This window comes from Oryx dammah, unplaced genomic scaffold (genome assembly GCF_014754425.2).
Source record: "Oryx dammah isolate SB20612 unplaced genomic scaffold, SCBI_Odam_1.1 HiC_scaffold_28, whole genome shotgun sequence".
Classification (NCBI taxonomy): Eukaryota; Metazoa; Chordata; class Mammalia; order Artiodactyla; family Bovidae; genus Oryx; species Oryx dammah.
Genome location: NW_024070212.1, coordinates 13,765,901 through 13,770,734, shown reverse-complemented (window position 1 = coordinate 13,770,734; position 4,834 = coordinate 13,765,901). Strand labels below are relative to the sequence as shown.

At 52.9% G+C, this 4,834-nt stretch overlaps 1 long non-coding RNA gene across 1 annotated transcript; it reads right to left on the bottom strand.

Annotated features, from left to right (window-relative positions):
- Positions 1–405: 405 nt before the first annotated feature.
- On the bottom strand, positions 406–2,359 carry LOC120855687. The gene is made up of 2 exons (XR_005719288.1): positions 2,040–2,359; positions 406–720 (listed from the first exon to the last, which is right to left on the bottom strand). It is a non-coding gene; the product is annotated as an uncharacterized LOC120855687 (long non-coding RNA).
- Positions 2,360–4,834: the final 2,475 nt, after the last annotated feature.

The following is a 4,834-nucleotide window of genomic DNA, read 5'->3' as shown; positions in this document are numbered from 1 at the left end:
CAGGCAGAGAGATGTCCAATACTGTTGGCAGAGCTGTCCCCCAAGCTCAGTGCCAGGGTGCCTGGGGCCAGGCCGGGGGCAAAGGGCAGATGCCCCACCCTAGAGCTGAAGGGGGCAGGGACGGGGTGCCTAAGCCGGGTCCTGGGTCAGTGCCCCCCAACACGAGTTCCCTGCCCCCGGCTGGGCAGGATGTGGTGGCAGCTGCAGGAGGGTGGGCAGGATGTGGGGGTGGGGGCAGCTGAAACCAAGCCTGACAGTCGACTCCCCAGCTCCTCCCTTTTTCCCTCTCCCCACCCCCCCACCGCCCCCTCCAGGTCACGTGGTTCCAGCCCCGGCACCGAGGGACTATTTCCCCCTTTCCGCGGAAGGACATAATCGACATCGCAAACTCCAGTCACGACAGACTTTGGCTGTACCACGCCTTTTTCTTGTCCCCTAGCGCAAGACGGAAAGTTTTCCAAATAAATACACAAATCTTTAAAGCCTTGAGCGCTAACCCTGGAGTGGCCCCTTTAAATGCAAATAAACCGCCCTCTGGTTTTTCGCCCCCCCCCAACCCCCATCCCAACTTCGCTCCTCGTGCCCAGACTCCGCCAGCTGCCATTGACGTCACGCGTGCGTCAGCGTCGCCAGCCCAACCAGACGGCACGTGGGGGGAAGAAGGTGGCCTTAAAGGGCCAGACGCTTTCGTCCTGCCGGGTTGCTGCTGTGAGGTTTGGCCTTGAAAAAGAGAAATGAAATGCGAGGTGGGGAAATCTATTGGAACAGAAAGAAATGCAGGATAGACGTTAGGAAGGACTTCCCAGAGTAGGACGGCCGGGCCTTTCCTCTAGATTACCCAGAAATTTGGGTATTTGTCCCTGGGAGAGAACAGAACAACTCTGAGGGTAAAGGCAACTTGGCTTTACGACTCGCCCAATTATAATTTCAGCCTTTCTTCTATCCCTGAAGAGCATGTCCACAGCGCAAGGACTTCGGTCACTTCAGGATCCTCGGCACTAAGAGCAAAGGACGAAATATCTAGATACTCAGTTTAAGAATTTGTAGAATGAATGAAGTACAGGGCAAAAACACATCTTTCCCTGATTGCCCCACTCAACCACGCATAGCACATACCCAAAGCTAAAGACAGTCTCGCTCTCTTTTGAATATCCACGGCATAAGAGCACAGAACTTGGAATCACGTGCACACAGGTTCCAGTTCCGTTTACAAGCTTTGTGACTTTGGACAGATCTCTTCTCGGTTCTACTGACTGTCAAATGGGGCTAATGCTGCTTAGACCACAGACTTGTTATGAGAATTAAATGGGACAATTTCTGCGAAGTTCCTATATGGTATCTAATTCATAGTAAGCGCTCAAAAATGTTGGAGAGTAGGTTTTAAGATGGCCATCTTCCCTATTAAACTTCAGGCTTCTTGAGAGCAAGGAGCTTGCCCTACTAATTTATTCCCAGCACCAACACAAGAGTTTGAGTTGGTGCTTTTGAAATGTTTGTTGAATGAATAAACACGAATGAATGAGTACTTCAGTATTTCCTGAAATCTGACCTCCAAACCCACCCCTGAAATTGTTATCTAAAGGGAGAAAACATGACAAGTGCCCCCTCTGTGCCCCAGGTTTTTAAAGCCTCAGGGTAGAGTTGGGGTGAGGCCCTAATCTCTGCGGTTGAACCAAAAGTATTATGCAAACAAGCCACAAATGATTGGTCTGCAATGGAGAACTGAGGGGGCCCTCCCCAGCTCAGCTGCTAAAGCTCTATCCCAGCAAACCCAGGCTGAGCATATGCCCGGAACACAGGACACCAGGGAGCTAGAAGAGGAGAGCTGCTTGCCCCTTCAGAGTTTCTCAGCCCTGACACTAATCCAGCTTTGGTCTTTTCTTCTCTGGAGCCTAGTTCGCCACCCCGTCCCCCAACATACACCCTCAATTCTCTCCTGCTCTGCCTCCCATCCTCCATGCCAGTCCTCATTCCCCCCACGGCTTCCCAACAGATACATGGGGAGTGAGGTTGGAGAGGGTCACAAACCCTCCTATCACCTGATCCAGCTCCTTGGCCAGAGGAGCTGTAGCCACCTCCTCCTGATTCAGTTTGTCTTGAAGCTGCTTATCGATCTGATTTTCAATATCTGTCACCATCTCTGAAGTAGAAAGTCTGACAGACAACAGAAGGGACTTCCTGCCAGGGGTGGAGCTATGAGCAGGAGGCCGAGAGAGAGAGAGCCCTCTCCTTCCTTGAAGACCAGGAAGAAGCGGTGAGACCCTCCTCTGGCTGACAGCAAACCTGTCACCCCAAGGAACCCTGGGGGATGCGGGTGGGTTTCCCCCACAGGAATCTCCCATCGGCCGTCATGCTGGCTCCACCCCCTGCATGGGTGGGGTGCCGCCCAGGAGCACTCTGTGTTCTAGAAAACCCGAAAATAACCCGCCTTAGCTGTCCGGCTGCTATTTCTGTCCATCTTGTTTAATTATTCAAACCCAAGTTGGGGAGTGAACTATAAAAAGCTCTCCCACTTGGGGACCCAGGAGAGCTGGGAGACTCGCCAGGTTGCAATAGCAGCAGACCACAGGGTTTGGGTGAGGTCACTCGGTCCGGTCTCCTGCCTGAAAGTTCCATCTGCTGTTTGCTGGCTTCCTCTGCTAGAAGGCAGAATCCAGGCCTCCCTCCCTAAATCTCTCTCATGCCCTCATTTCAGCATCCCTCCAAGCCAACCCTGCCTAGGAGCTGGGCTCCACCCCGTCTTCCTTTACTCTGGAAGTATTTTCTCAGCCATCTGTTTGCTGACTGCTCCCTAGTCCTGGTTCTTAATCCACAGATGATATCATCAGACCCGAGCCTCGGGGACTGAGGGAGATGGGGTAGGTAAAGAGATCAGGCCAGGTGACACAGACAGGGGGATCGACGCTATGCCCTGGGAAGGCACTCTGTCAGCTGGGGCAGCGCTAGGCAGCACTGTTCTGGGTGGGCGGGTTCCTGCCCACTGCAGGTGCTGAGCCTCTGCAAGAGCTTCTCTCTGGGACTCTGACATTATAGCTGATGAGAAGGAGGGAGAGCAGCAGAGACGACTTGCTTTTCTGGAGCTAGTCCTCTTCTGGTTGGCCAGAAGTCCAATGTCAGTTTCCATTGAACCTGAAGCGGGGGCTGGCTGAGTGCAGAAAGCCTAGGGGTCATTTCTGTGAGGCGCCTCCCACCACAGACTTTTCCTGAAAAGGTGGAAACAAGGGGTGTGGTCATGGTTGCTAAGGCAACATGGGGTCATCACAGTGATCAGTTTTTGGAGGTGGGGAGGGAGGGGATTAGTGTTAGTAAAGGGGAGACAGACAGTTACTCATTCTAAGCAGGAGGGGCCTAAAGAGAGCCTGGGACAACCACAGAGACCCCAGAAATAGACACCCGTGGACGTGGAGTTATACAAGGGGCCTTCAAGCTCAAAAGAGGAATAGATTACATGGCACAGATCCAGAGACCCAGGGCAGAGAGAGCACAACAGTGGGGCAAGATGTCCAGTTGGGAGGGGGAATCAGCAGCCTGGCAGAAGTTGGGGACAAGGGAGGGTGGCAGGACTTTCTGAGAGTCCGTGTGGAACACGAATGTTAAAAAAGAACCTGGGCCTATTTGGGGACTTTTCCCCACACGTTCCCTAGCAGCAGCAGCAGCTCCTGTCAGACCAGTCTGGCTCTCCCTGCTGTGGCTGATACTAAAGCTACGTGGAGAGGTTGCTGAGATAGGGAGGAGAGGCACGCCGTTGCTAAGCAACCAGAGGCTGTGTACCTGGCAGCATAGGAGGGGCCCTGGCACCGTTTGTAGGGGGCAGGGCAGGCAGGGAGACAGTAAGGGGACAGAGTGGACGAGCCTCAAGGCTCCCTCTCCCATCCTCCTCATGAGTGACAGAAGAGAGACGCACTTGTCAATCCAAGTGTTAATGCGTGTGTAAGTGTGTGGTCCTTCTCCAGGGTGCTGTGACTGTGTGTGCACTTGCCTGTGATATACTCCTCAGACTCTCTCTTGAGAGCAGCCAGTGGTGGGGATGCGAGCTAGGGGACAAAAGACCAGGTTAAGCATTTTTCATCAGGTGACAGAAGGGGTCAAATGCCCCATCCGCTTAAAGGAGTTTCTGCGGAAATGCATAGGCCAGAGGGCAGAAACTTGGCAGGAGTTGGAATGAAGAGTCTGGTTGACCCTGCTGCGTTGGCCTCCCAAGTCTGATGGAGGCTCCATAAAGGAGAAGCAGTGTGGTAGTGGGGTCTCTCACTCGTCCCGGAAATCTCAGTGTTCTCAAAACTGAAGATCTCCATTGTATTTCATTATTTTCATTCTGTTACTTAAAATTTGTTTTCAGGTTGGCTGGAGTTCGACAGAAGCAACCACCAATAGGAAAGAGTATATTCTTTCTCCTTTGAGCCCTGTCGCTCATTGAACCGCACCTCTAACAAGTCTGTCAGGAAGTAGCTCCGGCCTTCATGCAGCGTGGACTCAGGGCCATCACCATTCTTCTGCCGCTTCCTCCACTGGCTCAGCCAGCCCCTGTCCCCAAAGAGCACCTTCCTTTAACAGTTGTTTATTGAGCATCTGTGACAGGGCACTGGGGAAGTGACAGGGGGTGGGCACCATGGTGGTTCATGCTCAGCACCCCCTCTGGAGTGCCAGCCTGCCCACTGGTATCTTGCCAAACTCTGGTTCTCCCCCTTGCCCTCCACTCACACATGTTGCACATACTGGTTAATAACTTCTTGAGGTCTGTCTGGGTATGGTCCCCAGATTCCACAGGGAACAGGGTGTGCTTCAGCCCCCTCTTGCTCTCAGTTATTATTTATTATTGTTGTGTGCGTATTCT